This window comes from Manis javanica, chromosome 9 (assembly GCF_040802235.1).
Source record: "Manis javanica isolate MJ-LG chromosome 9, MJ_LKY, whole genome shotgun sequence".
NCBI classification, from domain to species: domain Eukaryota; kingdom Metazoa; phylum Chordata; class Mammalia; order Pholidota; family Manidae; genus Manis; species Manis javanica.
In genome coordinates this window covers 20,992,697-21,013,178 of record NC_133164.1, presented here as the reverse complement: position 1 = coordinate 21,013,178, position 20,482 = coordinate 20,992,697, and positions in this window count along the sequence as shown.

Here is a 20,482-nt window from a genome sequence, read left to right as displayed (position 1 = left end):
GCTGCAATAAACATAGGGGTGCATCTGCCCTTTTCAAGCTTGAGTGCTGTGTTCTTAGGGAAAATTCCTAGGAGTTGTACAGCTGGGTCAAATGGTAAGTCTATTTTGAGCATTTTGAGGATCCTCCATACTGTTTTCCACAATGGTTGAACTAATTTACATTCCTACCAGCAGTGTAGGAGGGTTCCCCTTTCTCCACAGCCTCGCCAACATTTGTTGTGGTTTGTCTTTTGGATGGTAGCCATCCTTACCGGTGTGAGGTGATATCTCATTGTGGTTGTAATTTGCATTTCTCTGATGATTAGCAATGTGGAGCATCTTTTCAAGTGTCTGTTGACCATCTGAATTTCTTTTTTGGAGAACTGTCTGTTCAGTTTCTCTGCCCATTTTTTAATTGGATTATTTGTTTTTTGTTTGTTGAGGTGTGTGAGCTCTTTATATATTTTGGACATCAAGCCTTTATTGGATCTGTCATTTACAAATATATTCTCCCATTTTGTAGAGTATCTTTCTGTTCTATTGATGGTGTTTTTTGCTGTACAGAAGCTTTTCAGCTTAATATAGTCCCACTTGTTCATTTTTGCTGTTGTTTTCCTTGCCCGGGAGATAGGCTCAAGAAGAGGTCACTCATGTTTATGTCTAAGAGGTTTTTACCTATGTTTTTTTCTAAGAGTATTATGGTTTCATGACTTACATTCAGGTCTTTGATCCATTTTCAATTTACTTTTCTGTATGGGGTTAGACAATGGCCCAGTTTCATTCTCCTACATGTAGCTGTCCAGTTTTGCCAGCACCATCTGTTGAAGAGACTGTCATTTCGCTATTGTATGTCCATGGCTCCTTTATCAAATATTAATTGACCATATATGTTTTGGTTAATGTCTGGAGTCTCTAATCTGTTCCACCGGTCTGTGGCTCTGTTCTTGTGGCAGTAACAAATTGTCTTGATTACTGTGGATCTGTAGTAGAGCTTGAAGTTGGGGAGTGAGATCCCCTCTACTTTATTCTTCTTTCTCAGGATTGCTTTTGCTTTTTGGGGTCTTTGGTGTTTCCATATGAATTTTTGAATTATTTGTTCCAGTTCGTTGAAGAACGTTGGTGGTAATTTGATAGAGATTGCATCAAATATTGCTTTGGGCAGGATGGCCATTTTGACGATATTAATTCTTCCCAGCCACGAGCATGGGATGAGTTTCCATTTGTTAGTGTCCCTTTTAATTTCTCTTAAGAGTGACTTGTAGTTTTCAGGATATAGGTCCTTCACTTCTTTGGTTAGGTTTATTCCTAGGCATTTTATTCTTTTTGATGCAATTTTGAATGGAATTTTTCCCAGATTTCTCTTTCTATTGGTTCATTGTTAGTGTATAGGAAAGCTACAGATTTCTGTGTGTTAATTTTGTATCCTGCAACTTTGCTGAATTCCGATATCAGTTCTAGTAGTTTTGGAGTGGATCTTTAGGGCTTTTTATGTACAATATCTTGTCATCTGCAAATAGTGACAGCTTAACTTCTTCTTTACCAATCTGGATTCCTTGTATTTCTTTGTTTTGTCTGACTGCCGTGGTTAGGACCTCCAGTACAATGTTAAATAACAGTGGGGAGAGTGGCCATCCCTGTCTTGTTTCCGATCTCAGAGGAAAAGCTTTCAGTTTCTCGCTGTTCAGTATAATGTTGACTGTTGTTTTATCATATATGGCCTTTATTATGTAGAGGTACTTGCCCTCTAAACCCATTTTTCTGAGAGTTTTCATCATGAATGGATGTTGTATTTTGTCAAATGCTTTTTCAGCATCTATGGAGATGATCATGTGTGGTTTTTGTCTTTCTTTTTGTTGATGTGGTGGATGATGATGTTGATGGATTTTCGAATGTTGTACCATCCTTGCATCCCTGGGATGAATCCCACTTGGTCATGGTGTATGATCATTTGGATATATTTTTGAATTCTGTTTGCTAATATTTTATTGAGTTTTTTTGCATCTACATTCATCAGGGATATTGGTCTGTAATTTTCTTTTTTGGTGGGGTCTTTGCCTGGTTTTGATATTAGGGTGATGTTGGCTTCATAGAGTGAGTTTGGGAGTATTCCCTCCTCTTCTATTTTTTGGAAATCTTTAAGAATAGGTATTATGTCTTCTCTGTGTGTCTGATAAAATTCCGAGGTAAATTCATCCAGCCCGGGGGTTTTGTTCTTGGGTAGTTTTTTGATTACCGTTTCAATTTCTTTGCTTGTAATTGATTTGTTTAACTTTTGTGTTTCTTCCTTGGTCATTATTAGAAGATTGTATTTTTGTAGGAAGTTGTCCATTTCTTCTAGATTTTCCAGCTTGTTGGCATATAGGTTTTCATAGTAGTCTTTAATAATTCTTTGTATTTCTGTGGAGTCTGTCGTGATTTTTCCATTCTCATTTCTGATTCTGTTGATTTGTGTTGATTCTCTTTTTTTCTTAATAAGTTTGTCTAGAGACTTATCTACTTTGTTTATTTTCTCGAAGAACCAGCTCTTGGTTTCATTGATTTTTGCTATTGTTTTATTCTTCTCAATTTTCTTTATTTATTCTTTGTTCTTTAGTATGTCGCTCCTTCTGCTGAATTTTGGCCTCATTTGTTCTTCTTTTTCCAGTTTTGATAATTGTGATGTTAGACTATTCATTTGGGGTTGTTCTTCCTACTTCAAGTGTGCCTGGATCGCCATATACTTTCCTCTTAAGACTGCTTTTGCTGCGTACCACAGAAGTTGGGGCTTTGTGTTGTTGTTGTCATTTGTTTCCATATATTCCTTGATCTCTATTTTAATTTGTTCATTGATCCATTGATTATTTGGGAGCATGTTGTGAAGCCTCCCTGTGTTTGTGAGCTTTTTGCTCTCTTTGTACAATTTATTTCTAGTTTTATACCTTTGTGGTCTGAAATGTTGGTTGGTAGAATTTCAATATTTTGGAATTTACTGAGGCTCTTTTTGTGAGCTAGTATGTGGTCTATTCCAGAGAATTTTCCATGTGCCCTTGAGAAGAATGTATATCCTGTTGCTTTTTGGATATAGAGTTCTATAGATGTCTATTAGGTCCATCTGTTCTACTGTATTGTTCAGTGCCTCCGTGTCCTTACTTATTTTCTGCCTGGTGGATCTATCCTTTGGCTTGAGCGGCATGTTGAAGTCTCCTAAAATGAATGCATTGCAGTCTATTTCCCCCTTTAGTTCTGTTAGTATTTGTTTCACATATGCTGGTGCTCCTGTGCTGGGTGCATATATATTTAGAATGGTTATATCCTCTTGTTGGACTGAGCCCTTTATCATTATTTAGTGTCCTTTATCTCTTGTTACTTTCTTTTTTTTGACATCTATTTTGTCTGATATTAGTACTGTAATCCCTGCTTTCTTCTCTCTGTTGTTTGCCTGAAATATGTTTTTCCATCCCTTGACTTTTAGTCTGTGCATGTCTTTGGGTTTGAGGTGAGTTTCTTGTAAGCGGCATATAGATGGATCTTGGTTTTTTTATCCATTCTATTACTCTGTGTCTTTTGATTGGTGCATTCAGTCCATTTACATTCAGGGTGACTATTGAAAGATATGTACTTATTGCCATTGCAGGCTTTAAATTCTTGGTTACCAAAGGTTCAAGGTTAGCCTCTTTAGTATCTTACTGCCTAACTTATCTCACTTATTGAACTGTTATATACACTGTCTGGAGATTCTTTTCTTCTCTCCCTTCTTATTCCTCCTCCTCCATTCTTCATATGTTGTGTGTTTTGTTCTGTGCTCTTTTTAGGAGTGCTCCCATTTAGAGCAGTCCATGTAAGAAGCCCTGTAGAGGTGGTTTGTGGGAAGCAAATTCCCTCAGCTTTTGCTTGTCTGGGAATTGTTTAATTCCTCCATCATATTTAAATGATAATTGTGCTCAATACAGTACCCTTGTTCAAGGCCCTTCTGTTTCAGTGCATTAAATATATCATGCCATTCTCTTCTGGTTTGTAACGTTTCTGTCGAGAAGTCTGATGATAGCCTGATGGGTTTTCCTTTATAGGTGACCTTTTTCTCTCTTGCTGCCTTTAAAACTCTTTCCTTGTCCTTGATCTTTGCCATTTAATTATTATGTATCTTGGTGTTGTCCTCCTTGGGTCCTTTCTGTTGGGAGTTCTGTGTATTTCTGTGGTCTGTTCAATTATTTCTCCCCCATTTTGGGGAAGTTTTCAGGAATTATTTCTTCAAAGACACTTTCTATCCCTTTTTCTCTCTCTTCTTCTTCTGATACCCCTATAATACGGATATTGTTCCTTTTGGATTGGTCACACAGTTTTTTTAATATTGTTTAATTCCTGGAGATCCTTTTATCTCTATGTCAGCTTCTATGCATTCCACTTCTCTGGTTTCTATTCTGTCAATGGCCTCTCGCATCTTATCTATTCTGCTTATCAATCCTTCCAGAATTTGTTTCACTTCTGTAATCTCCTTCCTGCCATCTGTGATCTCCCTCCAGAGTTCATCCCATTGCTCTTGCATATTTCTCTGCATCTCCGTCAGTATGTTTATGATTTTTATTTTGAATTCTTTTTCAGGAAGACTGGTTAGGTCTGTCTCCTTTTCTACTGTTGTCTCTGTGATCTTGGTTTGCCTGTAATTTTGCCTTTTCATGGTGATAGAAATAGTTTGCAGAGCTGGGAAAAGTGACGTCTGGAAGAACTTCCCTTCTTGTTGGTTTGTGGCCTTCCTCTCCTGGGAGAACAGCAACTTCTAGTGGCTTGTGCTGGGCAGCATTGTGCAGACAGGGCCTCTGATTGCTGCCCAGCTGCTATGGAGTTTATCTCCACTGTAGCTGTGGGCATAGCCCTGTTCTGGCAGCTGCTCCAAAATGGTGGAGCTGCGTTGGAGGGGGAGCGCCTGGGAGGCTATTTATCTCCATGAGGGGCCTCCGTGCTCCCTGCTGCCCAGGGGGTTATAGTGCCCAGAGACCCCTAGATTCCCTGCCTCTGGCCTAAGTGTCCCACCCTGTCCCTTTAAGACTTCCATAAAGCACTCTCCAAACCAAAACAACATCAAAAATAAATAAATAAATAAATAAATAAATAAAAGCCACTTACTTTTCTTTGTCCTCAGGCACTGGCCTCAGGGACCCACTCACCATTCTTGCTGCCCTGTTTCCCTAGTATCCAGGACCCCATGCATGCACTGTGTCTGCACTCTGGTCCAGATGGCTGGGGCTGGGTGTTCAGCAGTCCTGGGCTCCCTCTCCCTCCCTGCTCCGACTCCTCTCCTCCCCCCAGGATCTGGGGGGAGGGGCACTTGGGTGCCACCTGGCCGGGGTTTGTATCTTACCCCCTTTGCAAGGCTCTGGGTTCTCGCAGGTGTGGATGTGGTCTGGATGTTGTCCTGTTTCCTCTGGTCTTTATTCTAGGAAGAGTTGTGCTTGTTATAATTTCACAGATATATGTGGTTTTGGGAGTAGATTTCTGCTGCTCTACTCATGCCGCCATCTTGGCTCTGCCCCCTCACATATCCTTTTTATCCACTGTTCAACAGGCTTATTAGTGTCTCTTTTGAATAATAATGACCCTATCTTTCAACTTTGACATTTGAAGTAAAAGAATACAGTTATAAACATAATAAAATTGTATTTTTGAGTAATACAACCTTATTAAGATCACTGTCAAAATGCATCCTAACATCTAGAAACTTACAAAGTAATTTCAGAAAATTCCAGAGCCTAATAAATCTCTGAAAGTAAGTGATTTCTCTAAGACCTACATCAGTATGAATGCATAAGGAATATAACTAAAATATGTTAAGTTTCTATATAATTTATCTGTACATTATCTAGTAACATTTCTTATTTTCTGAGTCATTTTTTTAACACAGATGCATTGAGCTCCTGCTTACTATCTGTTTCTCTCTCTGCCTATTTTAGTTTATTGTCTAATTCCATTTCAGATCCCTGCCATGAATCCATCTTGCACCTTATTACCCACACCTCTAAGGGGTACCCTCAATTATTCTGCCATTAGTGTGGATTTGATATTCATTGTCACATGATATTCCTTATCTTATCTCCTTGACATAGTATAGGCTGCTCCTGACATATGTGTTCCATACTGAAGATTTTGATCAAGTGTAATGTTGAATATTAGTGCTGACTATTTACCAGAACATATGCACTTTAAATAGAATAGTGTATTGTTAAAATCATACACCAAGATATTCATAAAATCTATAAGGTAAGAAAATACAGTTAACTGGGTAGACTGCAAAAGTTTCCACTTCTACCATCCTTTCTTCTAATATTTCTGAGATCAAGGTTTCCTTTTAAAATAATTAAAAATTCCAGTTTGGGATATAATAAACACCATAATTTACACTTATGTAGCAATTTAGATTGTACAAATAACTTCCCTCAATAGAACATTTAAAAATTTATTTAAAATAATATATATTCAAAATATTAGCTTTGTTACTCCTTTGGGGATTAGTATAATTTAGTTTTGTTATTACTTATGACAAAACTTAACTCAGTTTTTTAAATTATTTTTTAATGTCAGAGTGATTCAGAGGTTGGAGATATTTCTTAAATATAAAAGCGGCAGGCATGTAATTAGTCAAATTCATGCCAACTTGGAAGAATGCAAGGTTTTTTATAAATGCCATCATTTCTTAACTTCACATGGAAATACATCTGCTGACATATGTGGGTGATTTCAGGCAAAAAAAACCACAAGCCAAGAAAGTCCCTTTAAAAAATGCCAGATCTCATTACCAGTCAGTAGTACTCTGTTTTATTTGTATTTGTGTTTAATATATAATTATCAATCTTACAGTCTACATCTAATTAAGAACAATAGCTATCGCATTTTGTTATAGAACAGCCGTCTACTAAAAAAAAACTTTTTTTTTCCTGCTGGTATTTGTTTATATGTTCTGATGTGCTGACAAAGTTTAGCTAAAATTTGACGTTTCAGCTCAAATATGTAATTAGTATAAAAATCTAATTCTCAAATTTCAATTTGCAGCATTCTGTACTGTCTACTGAGCCTAGATTAAATTTTGAATTCTTAATTAACATGTTTAATATGAACAATTTATGAAGTGTTTATTTAAAATTAAAATTTCAGAACAAGATTTGATTATAGAGGCAACAATAGAAGATGGATTCTGTATACTTATTTAATACTCGAAGACTAAGAAACCTGTGGCCAAGAGCATACGAAAAACTGGAATATTTTCAGTGCAGAATACACTGAAGGGTTTGTCACAATGTGTTGGGGCCTCATCATATCTGTTCCCCACAAATCTTTGACTTTACCTGTATTCCCATTCTTAAGGAGCTATATGACCATCTATTTAGCTGTTGAAACCAAAACCTAAGAATATTGACTTCATTTCTTTCTTGTACTCTTTTCCTCATTCAATCTATTCCATAAGTATAAATAGATCCAATACATATCCACCAAATGTTCTCCATCTCCTTTTCTATCATCTTAATCTAAGCCATTAGAACCACCTAGGCTGTTACACAATAGCCTCCTGACTTCTTCCCCCACTTTAGCTCTTACACAATCTGTTCTCCTTATAAAGACTAAAGTTATCTTTTCAAAACAAAAATTAGTGTCCTTCTCTTCAAGCAGCATGGCAGTTTGGTTATTCTGAAATGTTCTCCACAGTCACAAAATACTCAGATGCAGACAAATGAAATGTATATGATTTTATATGCTTCTGAGTAAGCTGAAATCACAAAAATAGACACACTGAAACACTGACGCCAAAGCTTACTCAGGGGCACAATTCAATAATGAAGATTTGTGAGATTAACAGACACTTGGAAAAATTAATTTTAGTGAAGCAAACTAAATACATCAAAGTAATGCATTCCCTGACTTCAGGTAAGGTAAAATGACTTCCAGAATTTATAGCCATGAGGTTTTCCTCTTTGAGACTTAGTTCCAGATTTGTAATACCTGCAAATTTAGGGACTCCCTAGGGTAGTCCTTTTAAATCAAAATAAAATAAAGATATAAATTTCAATAAATATTGCCAATACCACACATTGACACTGGTAAACTATATCCTTATTTCAGAAATATCAAAGATTCTTGCACATGAAGATTTATTCATTATAACTTCATAATCACACCTCAGTATATTAGATATACAGCACGAAAGACTAATCTTTGGATTTTGGAGTTGTCACATATAGAACAGAAATTATTTGAATACAGCTTTAATGAAATAAAAGGTAGCAAAGGCAACTGAGAAACAATATGAGATTATCAAAATGACAAGGAAAGTCTGAAAAAGAACAAAATACAAGTTCTGGAAATGAAAGCCAGAAATTTTTTTCCATGAAAACTCAGAAGAAAAAGATCCATTCTTCCAACTGTTGAAAAACTTGTTTAGGATAAATTCTTCTACTTGGGATAACTATATAAGAGGAATAAAAAACCCTAACAAACAAAACAAAACCCAAAACCACTTTCAATAAACCACATAGCCATAATGGTAGTAATAAAATGTTGGGTCACAGTCTGGAGAAAGAACAAAACCACAAGATAAGACTGATACATGAGTTTACTTTCCCCCTTGAGAATTACAAATTCTATAACACAAATGACCGTAAGAGCTGGAAGGCTCTTCCTCTACATCACTGCCCCATTTGTGGAGGGACACTTGGCTGGGAAGACAATCATTAGAATTCAGGAACCACCACCAAAAAAGACATTGTTAAGAACTCAAATATTTCAATAGACACACCTTAATAATGAGGTTGAACTGGATATTTATGAACCACCACAAACTCTGGAACATAAAATTGAGTCTTCTCAATCCCTGGTTATATTAAAGTGATTTGCTATTAGCCTAATGGCTGTAAAGTAAATCATCACTTCAAGAGGGTAACACCCTCCAGCACCTTATTTATATTTAAAAGTTTCTAGCATTGATATCATAGATTTCATCAAGATAAAAAAAGATGGCACTAGATTCACGCATAAAAGATATTCAGACATGAAAGTCAGCAGATGCAATTTTTAAGTCAATGATTAATATGAACATATAGTAAACAGAAGTATAATAGATAAGTATAAACTATAATGAAACTCCATGGTTCAATTTATTAACAGATTTGAGCAACAAAAAAAGAGGGAATTAGAAATTGAAAGATAAGTCAAAAGAGAAAAATATGATTAAAAATGAAAATAGGATAGAAAATACAGGAAGGATAATAAGAAACATGTGACACACACTTGAAAGATCTAATATCTGTATAATTAGAGCTCATGAAATGAATGAATGAGTTAGAATGGTACAAAATCATTATGTAAATAGAAAATAGCTAAGAACTGAAAGATATCAAGTTACAGATTCAAGAAGCACTTTACACCACAAGAAAAATATAAAGGGACTATAATAAAAGTAATGAAAGTCAAGGATGAAAAGAAAATAATAGGAAAAAGGAAAGACAGTTTTTCTTTAAATGAGAACAATACTAACAGCTGAAATATCGAAACAAAGAGAGCCAAAAGAAATAGGGACATCTTCAAATAGTAATTAATGAAAATAAGTTATCAGAGTAGAATTTTATATTCAGAATGTTTTAAAACAAATATAAAAGTATTATTAGAAATGCAATGGATATATAAATGGGGAAATATAAATGTTGACTGAATAAAATAATAAAATTTCTTGTTTGAATATATAGAAAAAATTTAACAACATGAAAAGAGTGGGACATAAGTTGCGAGAGGGAAAATGGATAATGTCTGCTTCTCTAGCAAGTGGTGGCAAAAGTAATTTCCATTAGAGACAAAATTTAAGTATTTGTAATCTTCAGTGTTACCTCTGTAAACCTGATAAAGGAATATATGACTAAACATGTTTTTAGAAACATACATGAAATATAATAGTAACAAAAATGTAAAAATTCAAAGAATGGGAAACATTTCCTGAAACCCCTAATCAAAGGACGATGGTATTAGACAAAGTAGATTTAAGGAAAGAAAATTAATAAGAGACAAATATGGATATTTCTTATTGAAAAAAGTCAATGTACCAGTAAATTATACAAATTTAAATTTACATATATCTAATATGTATAACATATTAAGGAATATATAGTAAAAATTCATATAATTCATGAAAAAATTAAATTATTCCAAGTCACAGTGATTTTGAGACATACTTCTTAGTAGCTAATAGGAAAATAGATGCATTAAATTTGTAAGGCACTGAAACAATACAATTATCAATTTTATCAAATGACATAATTAAACTGATATTGAACCTAGAATACATACATATTATTAAGTGTACACAAAGCATTGATCCAGTTACTGGCAATAAAGTAAGCATGAAAATTCAGAAAATTGGAAGTGTACAAATTAGAGCCAAACTAGAAATAAATAGTAAAATTAGGAAACACTGTGAGCTAAAAAAAATGAAAATAACACATCTGAAAATGTGTGGGGTACAGTTAAAGTCATATTGCTTTAATCTCTATGGCTTTAATTATATTTATTTATTTTTTTGTATTTAATGGTATTTATTACAAATGTAAAAAAAAGCAAATTAAAACCAAACATTGAAGAAATAAGATAGAGAACAAAATTAATTAATCTTAAAGGAATTTAATATGGAGGAAAACGAAACAATTTATCCTTTGAAAAGACTAATAAAATTGACACAAACTGAGAAAACAAGATAAAAAGATACCCAATGTCTGTCTGCTGCTAAAATTGACCCCAAGATAGGTAAGCCTAACAGCCTCTGAGTAAGAATTAGGAACACAGCCAATTCTGAGATACTGCTTTGGTTATCACTCCTGTCACTGCAGCACAATCACTCTTGGTTGCCATCTGTGATGACTAATTTGTTTATTAGTTTAGTTATTCTTTTTTTGCTGAAGAAACTGGTTATGTGTTTCAGGTAATATTAAGGGATATTATGGATTACTATAAATAATTTATTAACAAAAGTCCAAAATAAATTTCCCAAAACATTTTCCTAAAAAGAAATCAGATGTTTTATTCCACTTCTGTTTCATGAATAGTTTTTCAAGTTCCTATAACATTTAGAACCTTTTTATCAATTTGGATAAGCTCTGTTATCGAGTTTATATGCCGGTGCTTTATAGATTAACATACATATATATTTTTACAAAATCTATGACTTTGATTCAAGTCACCATATGGCATTTATGATATGGGAGCAACCAAAATGTGTGAACAGTTATTTTTTTAATATTAAGTTTTATTTGGGATTTAATTAACAAATACATTGATCAAGTTGTGTATGTATCAGAAAAAAAAATTTAAGGTTTCTAAGAATGATTTTGTATATTTTTAAAACCTTTATTTGTTAATGTTAACACATTTAGCTTTTGGTTAAGGGGGAAAAAAAAACCTCCCAAATTATGAAAAACTTAGATTGCAAAGCCACTTTTTTATATATTGTTTTCAGATATCTTGAAATTTGGGGTTAGAGTTATTTGGGTTTGAAAAGTGCATAATAGTATTTTAATTATTTTGTTTTGAATTTAAATTAAAAATAACTTTTATATTTGTTTTCACTGTGACTTTAGTCTTAGAGTCACAAATAAATATATAGAATCCTATAGATATGTTATACAAACAAATAACATACAGTCACAGATAAGTTGAACTTAGAACACAATAAAGATCATGAATGTGAACAAAATTTAAAATACATACAATACTAGATAAATATGTATTAGTCATCAATATATATTTCCAAATATCAGCAAGTATTGTTTTAATTTCTCACTTTAAATATTCTAATACTAAAAGGTAAAATTTTAAATAGTAGGCACAAAATATAAAATGAATTAAATCTATATTGCAGACTTTCAAAGCCATGATGAGTTATATTTAAAATATATTGGTAAGTTTTCAAATATATCCACATGGTGAACTGAAATTGTAATGCATTAGATTCCTGAATTTAATAAAAATTCCAGAAGAGGGAGATATTTACTCTCAAATGAAAAATATTCTTTTTCAATTGGAATGAATTGAATTCTATCAAAGAAAATAGCTTTATATATAATCTGTCATATGTGGTTAGTATAGATATATATGTGGTATGTATAGATCTTTGTTGTGGTTAATATCTTATCTTACTCTATGATATAAGTACTTTTCCTATATGCGGGTAAGTTTTTATACCAATTGCTTTTCCTTAATTAACATAAATTCGCTAAAACATATCTTTATTTATTAAAAATATAGGATATTTCTTGTCAGTCATTATAAACAGAAGCTATTATTCAACCTTTGAAAAAATTATTTATCAAGATATATTCTTACTGCATATAACTAATCCTTGTTCTGTCAAAATTGTTTAAGAATATTATGGAAGCAATTCTATTACTATCCTGGTAATTTTAAATTAATCATGCATTGTTTCTAAATATGCAATATATACGGGGAGATACAAAGTCATTTATTCAGCTGTTTTATTTTCTGAATAAAAATGATTTTCTAAATATATTTAAACATTTTTTTCTAAGTCATAATAATTTCTAATAAGCAAAGGCAATGGATAACTTTCAGTTGTCTTTTCTGATGAGGAAGGAAGGAATGACAACAGTGTAATACTATATTGGTATGCTTAATAGTGAAGATATTATCACAGCAAAGCACATTTGTCATTTACCCAGCTAACTAGTCTGTGAGGCATATTATTGGCAATCTGTATCTTGCAGGGATAGTATAGATACAGGAAACCATATGTATTTTTTTTTCCTGCAGTTATCTTGACATGAAATCTCTATGTCTGCTCTTCCACAATCAACTTCTTGTCTCTACTGTTAAACATAAAGTGTGTGAAAAGTCAGTACTAATTTACATATCATTTGCATCACTGTATTCTTTGCCAAATCTTATTTCCCTGAAGGAATATGGACTTGAGCCCTGTATTTTGCACCAGCTCTTGTTGAGTTTCTAGAAATCACTACCAGGAGTAAGTGGGTTCCTAGTTTGCAGTGATTTTCATATTGTTTGCATCAACTTTTTCCTCAGCTTCTTATTTACATAGGAAGGGAAATTATGAGCTGTGTATTTCATATGCAGGGAAATTATGAGCTGAAATATCAATGTTAGACTTGTTGAAAGAAGATAAAAATATTTTTGGAAAAATACCACAACTAAACTGATAGTAAACCTAATCTGTCTCTCAAAAAACATGTTTTAAGTACCCTGACTTGTCAATGGCACAACTCTGACATCTGCACCAAATTCAGTGCTAATTGTTTTCTAGAATAATTTCTTATTAAAGGAAATACAGTAATGTTTTAGATATGCTCCAAAAATGTGTTTTCTTTGAAGAAAATTTATACATAGGGTAAAAAATATAATCATATGAATAAAGTTGCTAAAGGACTTATTTTAATAGTGAACTCATACATTGTGCAGGCATTAGTAAAATTTGTGAAGAAATGACAACCTAAATGGTTAATGCCTCCATGTACTTTTTATGCCATTCTTGACACTTTCATTTCACAATCTACAGAACAATGTGTCATCTTTATTCAAAATCAACTTAATTATTCTTCAATGCTCCTTCACGTAATTTATTCCTTCTCATCGACCATTACCTTTCCTAAAAGAAGAATCCTAATCCCTACTTACTTGGTACTAACAGTGTTCTCCATCATAATCAAATAATAACTTACAAAGTCAGTTTGGTATCCATGTCTATTTGACCATATGCATGCAGACAGTATGAGAAAAGGATGCTCAGAACAGAAATGCAAAGGAAGGGTTAACTGTCTTCAGAGAGAAAATATGGCTCCTCATGGAAATCCTTTAAGGATTAACAACTGTATTCCAGTTGAAATTCAAATAATTCAAATACTTCAGAATGGCATTAAATAATTTAATATGAAATACCAGCTGGTCATTAGCTCCTACCCTTTTCCGAGTACTCCATTCCCCCAACTCCATAATACTGAAGGTCCAGCCTGGCCTTTCTAGCGCCTTTACGCCTCACACCAGCGTGTCAGCCTACTTTTGTAGTCATGTTTACTGCCTGGAACCGACTGACATCAAGGGTTTTTCTGAGGAAACATTTACTCATCTTTTAAAATTTACATCCTGTGTCTTATATTCCTGGAAGCTTTTTTGAGTCTCACTGTGTATTAATTCCCATATGGTGTTTTCTAGAGTATTTTACTTACTGTAATCAGAGAACTATAATGTATTTATTACATTAATACATTTTTTCCAATAGGTTGTCAATACCCAGGGCTTGTATCTCTTTGTATTGTATCTTGGAATCTGTTCATAGCAGTCCCTGAATAAACAGTTAATTATTATCCGATTTATCCTAACCTGCTTGCCTCTCATGTTCTCCCATCTTTAAGTATTTACTGCATGTGTGATACACTCTTATTTATATTATAACCATTTTTAAGTACATACATTTTGCCCCATGACTGATCACCTCAACTTAGTATTCCAGTCTTTGTTGATGTTTCTCTACTATATTCTTAGATGTATCTATTTAAAACATACTAATGCTTAGCATTTGCATATTCTATCACTTGGTGACTCATATTTTCCTTATTATTAGATTTAAATTCCTTAAATCAGGGACACAGTACTATGCTTCTTGTGAGTCTCTAATGTTTTCTAGGTCAAAACTAGCCCCCAAAATATGTTCTCAATAAATATTTATGTGTTTATTAAAATGGTCAGAGAGAATGAATAGATAATACACGTGACAAGCCATTTTTTCTAGGTGCTTTTACACACTTGGGAGCAAAACTTGAGCTGTCTTTTAAAAGTTTCAAATGTTAGGAGACAAAAATAGTGCCCTTGAACATAAGAGATAGACAGCTGGCTGATAATGTGATGATGAATCATTTGACATTCTTTTCAAGTTCTTCCTTCAGAACTCTTAATACGAATGTGTGCCATTAATCAGCAGCAAGGAGTCCTGCATAGTTTGTGGGTGGATCTCAGGAGTAGCTAAAAAATATTGTCAGAGTATTTAAACAATAATTTTGTCATTCTACTAGTGGTATAATTCCATGGGAATAGCTAGGCTTTCTGCTCCAGACAGACAACAAATGGACAGTATACCCTAGCTTTCTATGTTCTCTCTATAAAGTTGTAGGACATTTCCTATCCACTGGCTGGAATTATCCCACTGCTTTCTCAGAAAATAGGCTTCTATTTGCCGGTGGGATTTAAGCTTCAAGAACACTACATGATTTTCCCCAGCGGTAGCTTTTCATTGCAGCTATCAGCAGTGTGAGCTGAGATAACAGCCCTATGCTGAGATCTCAGGAACAGCTCTCAGGATATGGATTTTTTGAGGACTGTCAAAGCATAGTGAACTTCTCTTTTTATAGTATCAGAATGGACATACTTACAAAAATAGGTGTGCTTATATTTATCAACTCAATTATCATTTTTATGTAAAATATTTTATGAGGAACATAATCTCCTAAATTCTACCACTTGGAAATAAAACATGCTATATATAACATATTTACTCCCTATCGTATCATGGTTGCAAACCTTTCTTTTAATACTAATAATTTGCTCTTTATTATTAACCATTTCTCTGAGCTCTTACTGTCTTGTTCAAATTTGTGAATATGGTTTTTTTGAATCAAGATTTTTAATTCTATGTTATCCTAATGTATCTACATTATATCTTATATTTGAAATTTGGGGAGTGTTTTATAACTCATAATGTCTAATAATTAATTCATCATATCAAATTCCACATGAGAAATGCACATTTTGAGCTACAGAGACCCTAGTAATACAACAAACAATCATGGTGTTTAGAGTAGATCTATCTCTATTTTTGGGAGGACATGTGTTATGTTCTCTCAAGGTTCATACCATTATATGTCTAGAACATCCTAGACAAAATCTTCATGATCATAAACAGAAATTAATATTCACTCCAAATGATGCAGATGTTAAATCATGCTCTGGAGTTCTGCTTACAATTATATTCTATATAAGTAGAACCAAGGGATCGGTGCAAGTTTGACTGCTTTGAAACTAGAACACCAAGTTCAGGTTTGTAAGATTAAACAGTGATACACCTTTTATATTTTTTTCTTCTCTTAGTTAAATAAGACAATACTCTGTAAAAGATTTTACATATTTTAGAAGAACCTTAATATATGTTTCTGTTAAGTCTCTCTATTTTAATGTTATGCTTATCAAACAACAGTTACACAGTGGTCAAGTTCCTGATGTGGGAGGAAAAGAAATAAGAAAAATATGTTACCTTGAAACTCATGTTTTGAGTTTGCTTAGTATGAGTCTGTATTTCTATATTTCAATATAATAGTAATAGATATCATATATCCACTAATGCAGTAAGAAAAATACATTAATTTTATCTGTGCAATTAAAACATATTTGGAAGAATATTGAGGATAGCCAAACACCAGTAGAGGTGTTTAGTATGACATTTTCAGTAATTCAATCAAAATATGATTGCTCCTGATCTAGTACATGAATAATGGAGATAAGAGAGATAGGTGGCAAATGACTACTTAAAATTAAAACTGAAGTGATGTCATAATTGATAAACTGCAGATAATGAGATATATAGTCACACAAAAAAATTGGGCAAGTGGGTGGAAACAAATTCATTCATAATTCTGTGAAATCCACTTAAGAAGGGAAAATTCAGGTGCAAGATTTGGATTTCAAAATTGGAAGTATTTGTTATTAAACACACTGATATATACCATCTTGAAATAAGCCATTAATTATTTTTATGAACCAGAAGCTAATTAATACATATATGCTTCTGAAGATCCTCTGACATCTATTGTAATAGAGATAATAACTTGACAACATGTCAGGATGAAGATTGTATACAAGTTGCATGAATTAAGAAGATTGAAGGTAAGGAGACGAAAGGAAAGGTAGGATAAATATTAAGATTCCTAAGAAGGCAGAAGAGGAGAAACTAAGTTTAGAGTAAGGATAATTATAGCTTCCAGATGAAAAGAATGAATATATTTACACAGAAATTTGGTTAACAGCATTGTAACAACTCTCCTACGGATCAGGTACAGAAAGTAAAGAATGTCCACTAGATCTTACTGAAAGAAAGCTCATTGAGATTTTAGTGGAAGGGCATATATGGAAGTTTAAAGACAAAATAAAAAGCATAGAGTTGGGGCTTATGTGTGCAAGCAGTTCTTTCTGAAAGTTTTACAAAGTGGAAGGATCCTAAACAACAGATATTACCGTAAGACTAATACCAAAATAAGATTGTATAAATGGCATAGGAGATGATACCATTCAGATGAACTTACGGTTGTGAAACAGAGAGATGGGTTTAGGATATTAATGAGAAAGGAGAAAATAAAGATCAGATTCTGAGGAGATAGAATAAGAAGCGATACCAAGCATAGGAAAAGAGTAAGCATAGCAACTATTTAAGAAACACCTATGTTGTATGGATGGAGCTAGAGGGTATTATGCTTAGTGAAATAAGCCAAGTGGAGAAAAACAAATACCAAATGATTTCACTCATCTGTGGAGTATAAGAACAAAAGAAAAACTGAAGGAACAAAACAGCTGCAGAATCACAGAACCCAAGAATGGACTAACAGTTACCAAAGGGAAAGAGACTGGGGAGAATGGGAGGGTAGGGAGGGATAAGGGTGGGGAAGAAGAAAGGGGGTATTATGATTAGCATGTATAATGTGGGGGGTGGGGGAAAGGGGAGGGCTTTGCAACACAGAGAAGACAAGTAGTGATTCTACAACATCTTACTATGCTGATGGACAGTGACTGTAATGGGGTTTGTGGGGGGGGACTTGGGGTAGGGGAGAGCCTAGTAAACATAAATAAAAAAAAAGAAAAACAAAAAGAAACACCTATGTTGTTACAGGAAAATGGAAGGAAAGTGGATATCCAAAGAAGTTAAGATTTACATAGGAGCCACTAGGAATTTAATTCAGTAGCTATTTAATTCCAGGTAAAATAAAATGTATTGCTATCTACTGAGAATCATAGGGTTCAGAGAGAAATCTTGGTTTCAAATACAATGGAAAGGATTTGAAGTAATAATTGTATGTAAATAGAAATTGTGGGAATTATGAAAGTGGAGATATAACTTTGACAAATATCCATTGAATGCCCAGTATACCAAACTCTATCTATAAAGTCACCCAAGTAATATAATGATACACACAGCATGGACAGAAGATAGACCTTCATTACTATGTAATTGGAGCCCAAAAGGACAGACTTAGAGGAGGATGTGGTCTGTGATGTGAGTGAAAGTCATTTCGTAGGAAAGAAAAAGAGGATCAGTGCCGGCACTGGAAAGGCTGTAACCTGACTGGAAGATAATGGGAATTTAACTAGATGCGTCTGGAGCATTAAAAAAGAAGGAACAGCATATGTGAAATATCAGAGGTATCTAAAGAAGTTTGGCACGATGCAAGAATAAAGAGAAGGGAGGGAAGAAAGGAGACAAAACTGCACAGGCATGTATGGGGTGCTCCCTGTTGAGATTAATGACTGAAAATGTGAGCCAATAAATTTTTACAAATTATTTTAAGTTTGACAGTTTGGACCAACATAAAATCAATAAGGAATCAGAATTAATGTAGTGAGAGAAGTTATTGAATCTGATTAAATTCACTAGATTTACTTTGGTGAAATGATTAAAGTTGAATGAGCTCAAAGGCAAGGAGACTGATCATGGTTCTTTGCAAGTACCCCAGGTGACAGATGATGGGAGCCTGAATTTAGGAAATGTGCACAGGGAAAAAAATAGACAAATTTGTGATATATAAGCATGTGTGCTATGAGAATATATTTACTTTTGGAAATTACATGTTTCTTTATTTCTATCTGTAATATTTCTTTCAACTACAACTTCACTTTTTTTTTCTTAGGCTATTCAGTGATTTTGGGAAGAAAAAAATATCCCCAGATGTGCTTTTTATCTGATAACATATATTATCATCTAACTTATCACTGTAGATGCCTACTCTCAGATCTTGGTGTAGAGAGCTCATTAAATTGTACAGACTTTCCTGAAATCTGTCATCGTAAAATGCATGAAATACCCCAACTTCAGACTATTTCATTTACACAGTGGCAGATGGGGAACACTACCACTTGTTGATTTTACATGCAGAATATTGCATTCAAACTCATCCACTCACTCTATATCAAAATTATACTTCTTCAAATTGTAATTCCATTCATACAAAAGGTATCAGTGGAAGTGTCGTGGACAAAAAAAAAAAAGAGATCAAACCTTCCTTTAACAGTGAAAAATCTTATCTACCTTCAGTTGGAGATTCATAATGGTGGGTGGATGGGAATACTATACTTTTTTCCACTGCAAGTAATCTTCTTATCCAACAATTTGCAATTGCATTTTTAATCACCTTATTATTATCAAATGGTCCTTATGGCTAAAGAATTATTGAATACAATCCATTATTTTAAAAGTTATTAAAACATTAGTGAGAATGTTTGATGTCTTGTTCTGGGCAATGATTACATAAATGTTTACATGTCAAAATTCATCAAGATGTACACTAAGATTTGTGCATTTTACTGTATGTACCTCAACATGAAAAAATCTAAGAATAAAAATAAATAAAATAAGATAATTTTTTAAAAAGTTCTTGAATATTGTGTCACTCTCTTTACTGTCTAAATATTTAGATTGATGGCAAATGAACCCTGATTTGGTTTATCTAACAATCTAACTTAGAACTTTTGTATCATATTGTTTCTTTTGATTATGCGTTGCTATATACGATTTTGTTAAAATTTTGCTATATATTTTAATCAGAATTTCATTTGTAATGATACTCTGTTCTTAAGACCCATCTTGCTTATTGCCTTTCCTAGGCTGCACTATGGAGCCACAAAAGTGTGCTTCAGAAAATGAGATTTTGATATATCTGCAAATTACCTTACATGTGTTCCTTGTCAAAGACAGCTAAGAGTTCCTGAAAAGATTATTACTTGGGTCACTTGTGTCTTCTAAGCACAAGAAAAGTTTTAATGTTCCCTCTGAAGATAGATAACTTTATTTGAATTACCATTTTTACAATTGCAATGACTTTGTAAACCAGGAAATTAAACTACCTAGTTGAACAAAATTAAAGGGTTTTCTTTATAATCATTATATCTTAAATTATTTCAAATGAATAACTGCAGTATTATTAAATGCAAATACTATCCAAATATACAACTAAAGAAAACATGGAATTCTGCTAGAACTATCTATGTAGGTATATAATTTTACTTGAACTAAAATACCTATGGCTATCTTTCAGAACATAGTGATTAGGGAAAAGATCGTAAAAACATCAAGAAAAAGACCCAGATATAGACTGAAAGATTTAGCTATAGAAACTTCGGTGCAAATCCACTAAATCCACTAAATCTTTTTACAAAGTCAAGAATTATTCTGTTCAAGAGTTATTAATGACAATACTCACCAAGGAAACCCAAACTC